We start from the raw sequence: 16,310 nt of genomic DNA, 5'->3' as shown, positions 1-16,310 counted from the left end.
TTCATGTGACTAGATCGTATACAGGAAATACCTCGTCCAAACATGTGATTTTCAAATGACCTGAAAATTCAGCTGCTGCCGTCCTCCTACTAGAGTAGCAGCCTACTTCTGCTACCAAAGATTCCTGAGTCCAAAACTCTCCCTTCCATTTTTCTTTGACAGCTGGGCTTTTCTTCCTGCTGGAGTCTAGTCACACAGTGTCATTCCTTATGGATCAAATAAGCTTTGGGTTGCCAATTCTGGGTTTGTTTACATTAGCCTTTGAAACTGGGAATGTGTTTTACTGTTAAACACAGATGTTTCAAGGGTTCACTCAGGGTCTTTCACAAATCAGTGGAGGTTCTATACCTAAATACCATGTTATCTCATGTCTCCTCCTTGGGAGGCTATAAACTTACTCTGGTAAGGCTCCCACATTTCAAGCATGTTTGATACTAGCTAGATTCCAGACTGAAAAGAGGAACAAGGACTCTTAAGGGTGTTGGAAATTTTTGTATTGTGATTTTTGTGGTGATCCCAGGGATATATATAACTGAAAATTCAGTGAATTATACCCTTTTAAATGGGTAATAGTAATTGTAACCAGTAAAGTTAAATAAGTTGATTTCTCAATATTAAGTTGAGAAAAAAAGGACTGAATGTCTCACTGTTTTATAGTGGTGCCTATCAAAATGCCTTTTGTGTATTATCACTTGAGCCAGAAAAAGTAGAACTCATTTTGATCACCCAATTTTTTACCTAATATGGATCTAAAATTACTTTTGAACATTTCTAGAAAGTTAATCATATAAGATGATGATTTTCTACCATGGAGGATATTCAGAGGTTATACTGTGGATTTTGAAAGTCCTCCCAAAAGCAGAAGTCCATGGTGATTTGACTAACGCCAGAATTTGAATATGGGTACAGCTTCAGGTAAACTGCTCTAAATAACAACGTTCATCTGGGTGTGTAAATTCTGGCATGTTTATGAAAGTATCAGTCCCATTTATACCCTCACTTCATGTGTTTGTTTCAAATATGTGAGGCTAAAATATGACACCAGATGTAGAATCTAGATTTCTCTCATACCAACCAATTTTCCCTTTTGTTTCCTCTCATAAAGTTTGGGAAAATTCATTTATTAGATAAAACTTGGAGAAAACAATCCTTCCAGTAATTGCTCAAATGTGCATATTTAGAAAAGCCAGTCAATATTTCATAGTTTAAAATGTAATCGTATTATGTGTCTAATGTGTTCAACTAAGGAATATGTGATCACTAGGGGAGAACTTGCTATGATATGAAATTCAACCTAAATATTAACAATTCATAGCTAGTTTTCATATACTGTTACACTTCTGAGTTTTGTTGAGGGGGAAAATGATGTTGATAGTGTTTTAATCCAGAAACATTTTTTCCCCGTGGGAAGCTCCATGTCATTTTGGTCAGCTAAAATGTTTGACAGTTTGGTGGCCTTATGTTTTAAAGTGCCTATCCGTGCTTGTCCTTACTTTGAAAGCTTTTCTGTTTCCTTGCTACCACCATGTAAGTACCTCAAGTTTATCCCACAAACATCCAAAGGCTCTTTTTTACCTTGTCTTCCAAAGGTTAGTTTTAAAGGTTGAATAAGACCAGAGAACTGCCAAGAGGGTTTCTAGGTTGGAAGGCAACCAGCGGGAGTGAGTATTTTGGGAATATAATGAACTTTGTGGGAAAAGACATAAAATGGCCCAGCCTTTCTTAAATGTATGTGCAAGTGGTTGGCCACTTCATGCTAAAATAAAAGTCACACTGCCATACAGTCATTGAAGTGCCACTAGGGGCGATGCCTTTGTATGTGTGTGTGTGCATGTGCTGAGGTACAGCTCCTGGGATGTTAGGTTGCCTTGAAAACTGCTCATAGATAAAGTCAAAGGGGAAAATATGCTGCTAATTAGTGAAAATGACCTTCACACTGCAGGCCATTGTTACCTCTTCATCTTTTTTGGCACTGCAAGGTTGTTTGGAATTGTAAAGTCTTTTTGACAGTAAGTGATGAGGCTAAGGCAGATGTGCAACAATCATGGATTTATGAAGGTTGATTATAATGGTCAAAAGTTGCAGGCACATTCTGTTATTACATAAATTGTTTGCCTTTCATTTGTGTAATAACAGGAAGCTTCTACAGAGCTTTCACAACTTTTCACAGGTAAGAAAACTACCTTTTGGTATAAGGGCATTTCACTTAACTTTATATTTAAACAATTATTAATATGTTCATGTCTCAAGTACCATAAGCACTGATGGTATAGCTTCAGAAAAAGACCGCAACTTACAGACAATAAATGAAAACATATACAAATCCACTCTAGAGTGGGAATAAAACAAATATAATGAGCTTGAAAATCCTAGAACATGGAGGAGCCAAGATGGCGACATGAGTAGGGCAGTGGAAATCTCCTCCCAAAACCATATGTATTTTTGAAAATACAACAAATACAACTATTCCTAAAAGAGGCGCCAGAGAATACAGTACAACAGCCAGGCTACATCTACATCTGTGAGGACTTGGCATCTCAGGAAGCGGGTAAGATACAAGCTGCGGCTGGCGGGACCCAAGCGCTTCCCCAACCCCAGCTCCCTGGCGGGAGGGGAGGAGTCAGAGCAGGAAGGGAGTGGAAGCCCAGGACTGCTCAATAACCAGGCCTAGTAATCCACACCGGGAGCACAGACACACATTGCATGGTGCGCTGGATACTGGGGAAACGGGATAGTAAAATCTGCGAGCGGGTCCCTGCAGCCGGCTCCCCTGGGACAAAAGAAAAGCAAGTGATTTTTGAAAGTCTTAAAGGGACAGGGGCCTCACAGCTGGATGGAAATGTCACGGCACACTTGGCCCAGCAGGCTGGGAATCCTGAGGAACTCCAGGCACCCCAGCCCCCTGGGAGGCAACGCAGCCCCGAAGCCCCTCACGGCAAAAGCAGCCTGCTGTTCATTCCCCCTCCGGCTGGCCCCACCACAGCGGCTGAGCAGCCTGAGAGCAGCTGTGCCCACAGCAGCCGCCCAGGCCAGTCCCAGGGCTGCCAGTGGCGAGCAGCTTCTTGGCACAGAGGCACGAAGGGGTGCCATTCTTGCAGGAGAGCACACTTGGCGTGCCTCCTCTCCCTGCAGGGCTCTGGGCTACCCAGAGGGCTGCTCCGAGTGTGCGGGGAACCAACACAGGCAGCAGAGAGGGGCAGGGCGGCCAGCAAGCAGGAAGGGACTTTGTTCTCCCAGCTAACACATGCACAACCTGCCTACGACTACCTCTATCGCCATGAAAAGGCAGAAGAATTTGGTGAGTCCAGAATCACCCAGACAACCCCTGAGAGAGGAGGGCCTGGGGAGACATATAACCAATCTTCCTGAAAAAGAATGCAAAATGAAGGTCATAACCATGCTGATGGACCTGCATAGAAATATGCAAGAGCTAAAGGAACAAGTTAGGAGGAAGAATACAGAAATAAAAGACTCTCTGGAAGGACTTTTAAGAGCAGACTGGATGAGGTGCAAGAGACCATTAATGGAATAGAAATCAGACAACAGGAATACAGAGAAGCTGAGGCAGAGAGAGATACTAGGATTTCGAGGAATGAAAGAATATTAAGAGAACTGTGTGACCAATCCAAACGGAACAATATTCACATAATAGGGGTACCAGAAGAATAAGAGAGAGAAAAAGGAATAGAAAGTATCTTTGAAAAAATAATTGCTGAAAACTTCCCCAAACTGGGGGAGGAAATAGTCTCTCAGACCATGGAAGCTCTCAGATCTCCCAACCAAGGGACCCAAGGAGGACAACACCAAGACATAATAATTAAAATGGCAAAGATCCAAGACAAGAAAAGGGTATTAAAGGCAGCCACAGACAGAGAAAAGTTCACCTACAAAGGAAAACCCATCAGGCTATCATCAGACTTCTCAGCAGAAACCTTACAGGCCAGAAGAGAATGGCATGATGTATTTAATGCAATGAAACAGAAGGGCCTTGAAACAAGGATACTGTATCCAGCATGATTATCATTTAAATATTAAGAAGGGATGAAATAGTTCCCAGACAGGCAAAAGTTGGAGGGATTTGCCTCCCACTAACCACGTCTACAGGATATTTTAAAGGGACTGGTCTAGATGGAAGCACTCCTAAGGCTAAATAGATTTCACCAGAGAAAATAAACTCACAGCAAAGAGAGGATCAACCAAATACTAACTAAAGGCAAAAAAATAAAATCAACTATTCACAAAAGCAATCAAAGGGAACACGAAGAGAACAGAATAAAACACATAACATAAAGAATGCAGGAGGAGGATTAGTAAAGGAGAAAATAAAGAATCATCAGACTGTGTTTCTAATATCTTAGTAAGAGAGTTAAATTAGATGGTTAGATAGTAAAGAAACCACCCTTGAACCAAATTCAAAAATACATCAATGTATACATTGATACACCATGATCAAATGGGATTCATCTCACAGATGTAAGGATGGTAGAACATTCGAAAATCCATCAATGTCATCCACCACATTAACAAAAAGTAGGGCAAAAACCACATGACCACCCATGATCATCTCTATAGCTGCTGAAAAAGAACTCAACAAAATTCAACATCCATTTGTAATAAAAAACTCAACAAAATGGGTATAGAGGGCAAGTACCTCAAGATAATAAAGGCCATATATGATAAACCCACAGCCATCACCATACTTAACAGCGAGAAGCTGAAAGCTTTTCCTGTGAGATCAGGAACAAGACAGGGATGCCCACTCTCCCCACTGTTACTCAACATAGTACTGGAGGTCCTAGCCATGGAAATTAGACAAAACAAAGAAATACAAGGCATCTAAATTGGTAAAGAAGACATCAAACTGACATAATTTGCAGAAGACATGATATTGTACATAAGAAAAACCCTAAAGACTTCAGTCCAAAACTACTAGAATATCTGAATTCGGCAAAGTTGCAGGATATAAAATTAATACACAGAAATCTGTGGGTTCCTATACACTAATGAACTAGCAGAAAGAGAAACCAGGAAAACAATTCCATTCACAATTGCATCAAAAAGAATAAAATACTTAGGAATAAGTCTAACCAAGGAAGTAAAAGCCCTATACCCTGAAAACTACACGACAGTCTTAAGAGAAATTAAAGAGGACACTAACAAATGGAAACTCATGCTATGCTCTTGGCTAGGAAGAATTAATATTGTCAAAATGGCCATCCTGCCTAAGGCAATCTACAGATTCAATGCAATGCCTATCAAAATACTGACAGCATTCTTCAATGAGCTGTATTCTTCAACAAACTGGAATAGTTTTAAAATTCATATGGACCCAAAAAAGACCCCAAATCACCAAAGTGATCCTGAGAAGGAAGAATAAAGCAGGGGTGATCTTGCTTCCCAAATTCAAACTCTACTATAAAGCCACAGTAATTAAGAAAATCTGGTACTGTCACCAGAACAGACACACAGATCAGTGGAACAGAATAGAAAGTACCAAAATTAAACCCAACATATGGTCAGTTAATATATGATAAAGGAGCCATGGGCATACAACGGGGAAATGACAGTCTGTTCAACAGATGGTGCTGGCAAAACTAGACAGCTACATGTAAGAGAATGAAACTTGATCACTGTATGACCCCATACACAAAAGTAAATTCAAAATGGATTAAAGACCTGAATGCAAGTCATGAAACCATAAAACTCTTAGAAAAAAACATAGGCAAAAATCTCTTGGACATAAACATGAGCAACTTCTTCATGAACATATCTCCCTGGGCAAGGAGAACAAAAGTATAAATGAAAAAGTGGGACTATATCAAGCTGAAAAGCTTCTATACAGCAATGGACACCACCAATAGAACAAAAAGGCATCCTAAAGTATGGGAGAATATATTCATAAACGACAATCCGATAAAGGGTTGACATACAAAATATATAAAGAGCTCACACAAATCAACAAAAATAAAAGAAATTAATCCAATTTAAAGATGGTCAGAGGATCTGAACAGACACTTCTCCAAAGAAGAAATTCAGATGGCCAAAAGACACATGAAATGGTGCTGCACATCGCTAGTCATCAGAGAATTGCAAATTAAAACCGCAATGAGATATCACCTCACACCAGTAAGGATGGCCACCATCCAAAAGACAAACAACAACAAATGGTGAGGTTGTGGAGAAAGGGGAACCATCCTACACTGCTGGTGGGAATGTAAATTTGTTCAACCATTGTGGAAAGCAGTATGGAGGTTCCTCAAACAACTCAAAATAGAAATACCATTTGCCCCAGGAATTCCACTGCTCAGAATTTACCCTATTAATGCAGCAGCCCAGTTTGAAAAAGACATATGCACCCCTATGTTTATTACAGCACTATTTACAATAGCCAAGAAATGGAAGCAACCCAAGTGTCCATCAGTAGATGAATGAATAAAGAAGATGTGGTTCATATACACAATGGAATATTATTCAGCCATAAGAAGAAACAAATCCTACCATTTGCAACAACATGGATAGAGCTAGAGGGTATTATGCTCAGTGAAATAAGCCAGGAGGACAAAGACAAGTATCAAATTATTTCATTCTTCTGTGGAGTATAAGAACAAAGAAAAAAACTGAAGGAGCAAAACAGCAGCAAAATCACAGAACCCAAGAATGGACTAACAAGTTACCAAAGGGAAAGGGACTAGGGGGTAATGGGTGGGAAGGAAGGGATAAGGAGGTGGGGAAGGAAGGAGCAGCATGATTATCATGTGTAATGTGGCAGGGGACACGGGGAAGGCTGTACAATACAGAGAAGACAAGCAGTGATTCTACAGCATCTTACTACACTGATGGACAGTGACTGTAATGGGGTATGTGAAGGGGCGTTGGTGATGGGAGAGTCTAGTAAAATGTTCCTCATGTAATTGTAGATTCATAGTATCAAGAAAAAGTACGAGAACATCCTGGTGTGCTGCCTGAATCATTCCATCAATTAACTCCTTTACTTCTTGAACATTCCATTTTTAAAAATCATTGCAGCAATAACTCTTTTTCTTCTTGAACATTCCATTTTCAAAACCCCCTACCAGCTCCTTTTTCTCTGGACCACCATGCAGCATACAGATAGAAATCCTAGGCCACATATCAGCATACATACCGTAATATCTCAAGTATGCAGTAAGCCTAAACTATGCAGACTTAATTCTCCAAAAATATTTATATTTTTACAGGTAGGTTCTTCTGACCTAAATGGTCATTTTATCTTCAAACCAGGTACCCCAAGTCCTGTGAACTCTCAATATTAGCATTGCAATTGTGCCACAGGGGACGCTGTAATGACAATTCATTTTAGCAAATCCTCACATCTTGTGAAGTTTCTTTCCATTGAAGTTATTCCTGCTCCTGCTCCCTTCAAAATGATTTTGTAGTTACCAAAAGTTATGAAGGGCCATGGCCAGAGCAACCAAATTCTATCAAGTTTCATTGGATGAGTTCTCACTTCTACAAATATCCTCCAAAAATCTATGCAAACCAAATCCCACAACTGTTGGAAAAGTTGATGGAAAAGATCACCAGAAATACAGTGAAGATAGCATTTATCTGTACTAAAGTATGTCCACATTGAATTGGGGTATTGGGTATTTGGTTCCCAATGGCTGGTTCTATACCAACAAAATTGATTTTTTGGAACAAATTTCTAGATAAAGCAAGCCAAGGAAACCATCTAAAATGCCTATAAATTTGAGGCCCAGACACAGGGCGTGGATTGGAGGGAGCTGACAAGTAGGTATAATGAGGTTATTTAAATGATGTGAACAATCACATCAGCTTCTATTGGCTATGTCTATACAAGCAATGTTTATTAGCACTGTTCTGAAAACTCTGTCACCAAAATAATATCAATTTTTCTTATGTCCTTTTTAACAGGAAAAATACATCTGCTCTTAATTACTTTTTACCAGATGAGCTAACAATCTAAGGTCTGGGCCACTTAATACCACTTGAGTTAGTCAAACCATTTGAGTCTCACCCACAAGGCAATATGAACATCAAATGATTTTATTTTCTTGCTAATGTATCAACTTAATTTTCACCAAAATTCTCAGCTTTGCAGCAGAGGTTTTGCACTGTAATAAGAATTATAAAGTCCTTATTGAAAAAGTATTTGATTATTATTTAAGTCATTCAAAAGGCAGAGGGTCTAGTTTTTTGTAAGTTGTTTAATCAAATTGTGGAGATACTTAGATGTTTAGGACTTCATTGAAATAGAGTAAATTAGGTCAGAGTGGAATGAAAAATGAATATGGGAAGCAGAAAATTTCCAAGATTCCCATATAACCGGACAGAAGTATAACCTGGAGTGTTTATCTCCCTGTAAAGTTTGGCATCTTCCAAAAATGATTTTGAGTTTGCAGTCTTTCCCTTGTGTTCCACAGGACTTAAAAGTAGAGGAGATATTTTAACAATGGCCATTTTCTAATATAATTAAGACATTTTCTTTGTAGCATTTTTACCTTTACTAATTATCAGGGAGACTTTGATGAAGCAAATGAATACAGGTGTCTAGGAGTGATAAAGCCAACAGTAATGGAGGTGAACCATGTTATATTCATTTAGACAAAGAGTAAATAATTTTTGTGCCACTTACCATTATATTTGGTGGAGTACATTTTTAATTTTGCATTTAAATGCATATGTCATTTTGAAATTTGTGCATTTCACAGCATTTGGGAAAATGAACAAAAATATATGTGTTGGTCATCCCATTTCCACATCTGCTATGTACAACATATATATGCTTACTAATGTATAAGTTTATGGTATAGAAGATTTGGATTTATTGGCAGCTGTGTGACTTGAGCAAGTCATTATGCTTTTCTGGGTGTGTTGTTTTTCCTATTTGTAAAAGAAGAGGTTAAATAGAGTAGATCCTCTTAAGGTTCTCTTTTAGCTCTAATTTTTTGTTTATATAAATTTACTCTCAAGATGGCTCATACTCTTTCTGGGGTCAGAGGACATACTTAAGCATTGGATTTGAAATACCTTTCTTGATAGTAGCTGATCCAGAGGGTGGAGAGTGGAACAGAAATCTCTTTCCCTTCCTATGTTTTACTGAGTTAGAGTTAATAAAAATGTTGGTGTCACCAACATAGAAGTTAGGGCAATAGCTGTTCAGCTTTAACAAATAACTGGCCCAGTCCCCAACATAGCTAGACCTCCACACAGCTAGTGACGTTTTAAGCCCAAGGTACAAAGATAACCCTGAGAAGATCTGAAAAGGAATGTACTGCCCATGAAATAGGGCACTTATTTCTTTGAGTAGTAGAGACTGGCTGCTGTGATTCATACACATTCTCTCTTTAGAACATAACTGGGAGGTGACTGTCTAGACCCTCTGCCTTTTGAATCACTTAATAATCAAATACTTTTTCAATAAGGACTTTACAATTCTTATTATAGAAGTTAGGACAGTAGCTGTTCAGCTTTAACAACTAACTGGCCCAGTCCCCAACATAGCTAGACCTCCACACAGCTAGTGAAGTTTTAAGCCCAAGTTACAAAGATAACCCTGAGAAGATCTGAAAAGGAATGTACTGCCCATGAAATATGGAACTGCTTTCTTTCAGTAGTAGAGATTGGCTGCTGTGATTTGTATACATTCTCTCTTTAGAACATAACTGGGAGCATGACTATACCTAGCTACCCTTTTCTGACAGGTTGATAAGCTGCCAGAACAATTATACTTAGGTTATCATAAGTATATTGCATTCAGGAGAAAGACTCATCTTTCTCTTGTGATGAAATAGGGCCATGTATTAGGTTTTGGTGCCATCAATATTAGAAATATAATCCAGATTCTATTTATTATTCAGAGTGAATTTGCCCATTGGAAAAGTTGGATCTGTTACTTTAGAAAACTTCCTTCTGGAAAGCAATCTGTTTTTTATGTCAGGGAAATTTATGATAGCAGTACTTAGCAAAGCAAGAGAAAAGTTGTATTTTTGAATAAATGATCATTCAGATATGAGCAAGAAATTATATTGGGACCATGTCTTGCCAAATGGGTCTTGATTCAGCTTGTTCTCTTAATAACTTTTCCCTGGATAGATCTGAGCTTTATTTTTCAACTCCCTCTCTTCTCCGACCCCTGCCCAATTTGTCTCTTTTTCATGTGGACTATTTTGACCATCAGTCGATGAAGCTAGGCTGGAAATGAGAATCAATTCAAATAAAAGAAACTACACTGTCAAAAAATATGTTTTGGAGGCATATTTACATTGTTTTAAAATGATTCATTTCACTCTCTTACTAGAAAGTAAACATGAATTTAGATGGATTTCTATAGCTGTTGACATTTACAAGAACAGAGTGACACTAGCTTTCCTACTATTCTCAGCTTTACACTATTAATTTAATCTCCAGAACGCAGACTTAGGGCTGTTTCAGGTCAAATGTTAGAGTGTAAATTGGGGATACTTTTCTGCTAATGTTGGAAAAGCTACCCCTGTTCAGTAGGTTATCACACAGTTGTTATTAGGTCTAATGTGATGGCCATACACATTACAGACTTCATTTCTAACCTGCATTTTTATATACTGATGAGGTACTCTTAAGCTGTATAAAACAATTTGTTTGGATGTATAAATGCAGAATTCTTTGAAGACTGAATTTGGTTCATGTTTATAGTTCTAAACATGGCTTTAGAACTATAGGGTTCTTTGTTGTCTGGGCCACTTAATACCACTTGAGTTAGTCAAACCATTGGAGTCTCACCCACAAGGCAATATGAACATAGGGTTCTTTGTTGTCATATATGTAACATAAGTTTACACATGCAATTCCACTGTCTCCAATGAATATTAGAAGTGCAACCTCAATCAGGTTATCTAGATGTAAAACTGTTTTGTTGCTTTTATCAGAAAGCAATTAATTAAAATGAAGGTGCTCTTTTTATATTTCAATACCTCAACAGGATGTTATTTTTCTTATAAAAAATTTCAAGTCCAGGCTTTTAGAAATGCTTTTGAAAGCAATAATGATTAAAACTATCAACAGTAGATAGGACCCTATAAATATATCAGCTAGTTATTTTTTCTTGCCAATATATGAAATGTAGTGACTATTCATTAGAGTACAGAAGTTTTTAAAAACAGTACACATCCTAAATACTAATCTCAATGCTATCAAAATGTAAAATGTAAGTTAACTGAAATACAGAAACACACAGATTCTCATTGTCCAGTTTCTTGGCTTTTTCTCTTTGTCCAGTTCTTTTTCATCTCCTTTTCTGGTGACTTAAGCAGCTTTAAAGAAAAACAAATTTATTTTTATTTTGAAGGGTGGAACACTCTCGTCTGACTCCATCAAAAAGAACAGTATACTAAATATTCTAAATTTAGGCTATTGAAGGCCTTTATCTCTGCAGGTACTCAAACTTTCAGGTGAACAACTAGTGCACAAGAGCACTAAAAGGATGCTGCTAATGTGAAAGTGTTACCCACTCAAATGAAGAGGTTTAATCACTTTGTGGCAATAGGATCAAGGCTCCTTTGGCTTGAAATGCACTAACCTTCAAGTGAACCAGTGCACACTTCCATGTATGCCTTCTGTACCAAGGCAACATGTTTCTATAACTTGATGCAAAAATATGCCACAAATTTAAAAGGGTAGGCAGGTCACTACTGTGAGATTGTTTTTATGTTGTACTTGAAATGACAAATACCTTGGTCATCAAAGGAGTGATCCATTGCAAGAATAATTCTGCCTTGAGCCTGAGAGTAACATACTTATGATGGCACAATTGTACTATTAGAGGTGAACAGCAAGAATTACTTGGCATTTGGTTTAAAAATTAAAATACCTCATACAATGGAACAGTGAAGTCCCATCTGTACTGAGCAGGAACTCTATTCAGTGTCATAAAGATATGACAGAACGCAATTCCAAAGTAAATATGGTTTACAAAGTCCAAATTGCTAAGAAACATTTTCTCACACTACTGCTATAAATCTCTCTAGAACACCCCCAAGTGTTGGATATTCAGAGAGATTCTTAGGCAAAATCAAAGAATTTCATGTCTCAGAGTGAAGGCTTCATACATACATAGGCTCATCTCAGGGTGAAGGTTTCACACGAGTCACCAAGCAAAAGGCAAATCACACAAGACTTAAGCACGAGGTGTTTCAGCACAGCCGCTGCAAATGACAAGTCCAACACTAAGAAAGCACCATTGTAAAGTGAGGCTACCATGTTCAGGTTTTACTGGAAGTGTTCTTATTTCTCTAATGGACATCTTTGTTAGAAGCCAAGGTGCTCATTACGCTAATAAAAACTTTAATGAACATCTGTAGCACAGCTGTCTCTACCTCCTGTCTTGCTATGGTTAAGAATAGCAAGTCAGGTCACTTGTGGCACGGCAGACAGAGCGACTGCTAGAAAGAATTAAATGGGAACCTCCACACCCTGCCACCAATGAGTCCTGGAGAGCCTTGGGGAACCCTAGCCACATAAACTATATTCTGAGATGGTAGGAGACCCTGTTACCATCTCTGTGGCACATTTTCTTTCTCTGACATAGTAGGTCTTAGTACTTCACCAGGAAATTTTTTGGAGCAAGAGCTGCCTAAGCCATGCCCTCAGAAGGGAAGCAGTAAGGCTGGGAGCTTTCTACAAGTTTTTCCCTTCCTAAGTGCAATGCATTAATCACAGTCTGCTGCTCACAGATTCCCAGGTAGATGCAAGAAGATAATGGGGGGAATCGTGAGAAGGGAAAGCAGGGAATGCAGGATATTTATCCCTAGTATTCCCACAGGGAGGCTAGTTATGATAGGCACATAAACAGAAGACAAAGAGCTATGTATGCATGGTTGTCCTCTAACTGTCTATTGGTGAAGCTTCTGGGTACACAGCACATCAGGAAGTCATCTGGGCTTTCTCTAAATTAAAAATTTATAGCAGTTAAGCTTTAAGAAGCCTCAAGTCAGTCTGAATGGGTTTTCTACAGGTAAGACTACCATCAACACCAAAAGGGTTTAACGAAGACCTGGGTGTGAGGCATGATAGTAGGTGCTCTGTATCATGTACTTGGTCCTTACATTTTTCTGATTCACAGCTTGTAACAGGAACCTGTGAACCTGAAGACAGTGGAAAACAAACAGATGAGGCAACTTCATGTATCAAATATGAAGGAAAAGCTGAATAAAAACCTGTAATTCATGCCGGCCAGCCCTAAGCCTTTATTTATGAAGAATAGAGAACAATAATCCAAAAAGTGAGTATCTTCAATGGTAAAAATAATACAGATCTGCACCGAATATGTAAACTACAAAATCCTTTAAAATTATCTTAAACTAAAAAAAAAGAATGTTATAGGAAAGATTTCTATTGGTTTACCTCCCCCTCCCAAAAAGACAAAACCAAAACCAAAACACTATTTACACCAACACAAGGTGCATGCGTATATAAAGAAGTAAATACATGCAATTTTCAGCAACATGCATTCACTTTAAGTTATTTTCATAACTTAATCTTTGGTTCATCATTTAAATTGTCCCTTTCTGGAACACTATCTTCCTTAACTTTTCTCTATCTTTCCTTTTTTGTTTCTCTTCTTCTTTCCAGTTTATCCTCTCTTCTTCTCTTTGTCTTTCTCTTTCTATTTCTTGTCTCCTCCTTTCTTCTTTTTTTCTCTCATTCTCTAGAAAGAAATATCAACACAAGCCTTCAAACAAGATAATCATCACCAAAAACTCAATCCCAAAGGTATGATGTGCACCCACTAAAATGGATCATCTTTCCTTCCTATGTTCTACAAGTGGCATTCTATCTCCTTTACCCCCTCCCCACCCCATTCAGAACATGAGAGAGAATTAAGACCAAGGCCTGCTAGTGGCAGAGTCTCCTACTGCTGCCTTGTGCTATTTCCAGAAATTTTCAGAAAATCAAGAGAGTGGACTCTCTGGGTTTGCAGAGTGAATCCCTGGTCCAACAACCAGAGTGAAGGAAAAGGCCAGAGAGTGAAGCCAATGAGCTAAATCTTTACAGAATAATGGTAGAAAAAGAAACTATTTATCCTATAGTATCCCAATGCTCTTACATTTACAGAATGCAAACAATATATAAAAGTATTGAGAAAAATATAAAAACAAAAGGTTTACCTACTTGTCTTTTCAGGAAACTCAAAAGTGGGGTTGTCTTTTTAGCTACATAAATGTAAACATATTATTAATAATACTTATCAACCCCTAGAAAGGATTCCATTTTCTGACATTCCCTGACAACCACCAAGGTGGGAAAATAAGACCCCTTAACAGAAAGTTCACAGCTATACTGTCAAACAGATGTCTTACAGTATTCTATTTCAATTGTGAAGGTTTAAAATACTTCTGAAAAAGTGAAGAAATTCAAATGAAAACAGTACAATTATTTCAAAAGAGAAATTCCCAGTGTCAGTGAGAGTTAAGCACAAAAGATATTCTATTTTTTTCATATGTCACTATAAATTTGTTCAACTGGGAAGAAATTGGAAGAAGGGACTAAAATATCCTTTTGACACCTATTTCCATTTCTGTAAATTCATTGTAACATTAGAGATAAGCTTATACTATGCATCCATTAATAAAAACCAAGTTTTAGAATAATATTTATTTCATTTTTCAATATTCTGAACAATGCTATTTAGTCTCAGAGCTAGCGTTTTGAAAACACACTTCCTTTGGATGAATTCCTAGGACTACAAATCCTGTGTCAGAGGCTATGCTTATGTTTAGAGCTGATACATTAGCAACAGTGTATTAGAAACCAACATCCAAACTAGAATTTCTTAAGTGGTTTTCAATTTTGCAGTACCTCATTTCATTTTTTGATATTTTCAGGTCAAGAAAAAATTTTTAGGAATGTGAGTTTATTAGAAGAAAACACCAATTGATGTTCAAAGGCTTACCAAAATCTAAAGGTCCCGTGAGTCTCTTAACTTTTTATACTTATGTTCATTTGTGTGGCACTAAATAAAGGTCACAGAGAATTTCTCCCCTCTTACCAATGCATTCTCATCCTGTGAGGCTGGTATTATCATTCTCATTTTACAGTAGAAGAAACACAGTTTCAAGGAACTTAGTGCCTTCCCAGTGGCCACACAGCTAAGCTAGGATGGAAGTGGGAGTCACACAGGTCTTCTGAGGAAAAAGAATGCTTTAACTCCTCCTGCCCACTTACCTATTAATTCTCTATTTTTTGCTTCCATTTCCTCTAGCAGTGTCTCTGGAGTAGATGTTATTTTCTCATTATCTGCAACATAACATTCCAAAAATGTTCTATATTCTGGATCTAAATAATTGTTTTAAGTAAACAAAATAGGAAATATTACCTAGGATGTTTATCAAAGGTGGTAATTTTCTACTTCACTGAAGATTGAAAACCAACCTAACCATACCCACAAGATAAACCTTTTAGAGCTTTACTGGTCACTTAACTCTCAGAACTCCTGATATCCACTAAGGGAGTGTGGGACTAACATGGGGTCAGGGAAAATGAGACACAGCACATTAAAACAGAACTTCCAGGGTTGTTAGTTGGCTTTTAAAATGCACTATTCCTACTAATCAGTCACACTTATGGGAGAACTGAAAGTCAGTTATGGGAACTTCAGAGGGTACTATGTATAAGCATGTAGCAATTCCTGTATGGGTATATCTCAGTTTAAGTGAACTCAACAAATGCAACTCAGTTGTTCAGCAAAAAGATAAATTGGGTGTATGTCCTAGCTGTGGCACTGGAGGTGATGTTAATTCCTGGAGTTCTTTCCTAGATATGTCTGACATCAGAAAGGGTAACAAACCCGAGTCACCCTATTGCTTATACTTGGGAGTTTCTATGCACTCTGGAGCATGTTACTTGATCTGGTCTTCCAGGCCTGAATCTGTGATACAACCAATAAGCAATGGTGTCTTGAGTCTTTTGTTTTTTCTACAAAATAACCATTATAGTAGTAAATAACAAAAATAAAATTAGATGATTCTAAAATAGCAGTGTGATACAAAAAATACTGCAGCTAAGTCCTTATCCAACATAACAAATTATGGAGAGCTCAGAATCTGGATCCAGTTTACCTTAAATGGCAATTATTAGTTTCTCAGTTCCTGTATTTCAGTTAAATGTAATTCCTAGGCATGCAGTTAACTGCATATTTAAAACAGAGAAAATAGGACTGGCCACTTCATCTACTTTATGTTAACTTACTTGAGTACAGAACATTTTCTATCACAGCTCTCAATGGTAATTCCTCCTCTTTATAAGAATAATGGAAACCAGAAGTCAAAAATATT

The 16,310-nt window shown here is 37.9% G+C and overlaps 1 protein-coding gene and 1 pseudogene across 1 annotated transcript in view; one reads left to right on the top strand and one right to left on the bottom strand.

The window, feature by feature from the left end:
* The window catches only part of LOC130682203 (cullin-4B-like), a 474,485-nt gene that overhangs the window by 222,267 nt on the left and 235,908 nt on the right, over positions 1-16,310 (top strand). The gene's annotated exons all lie outside the window — the stretch shown is intronic.
* The window catches only part of LOC130682143 (regulator of nonsense transcripts 3B-like), a 48,920-nt pseudogene continuing 45,629 nt past the window's right edge, over positions 13,020-16,310 (bottom strand).

Source organism: Manis pentadactyla, chromosome Y (genome assembly GCF_030020395.1).
Source record: "Manis pentadactyla isolate mManPen7 chromosome Y, mManPen7.hap1, whole genome shotgun sequence".
In the NCBI taxonomy this organism is placed as follows: Eukaryota; Metazoa; Chordata; class Mammalia; order Pholidota; family Manidae; genus Manis; species Manis pentadactyla.
The sequence above is the reverse complement of the archived record's forward strand: the minus strand, read 5'-3'. Positions and strand labels throughout refer to the sequence as shown.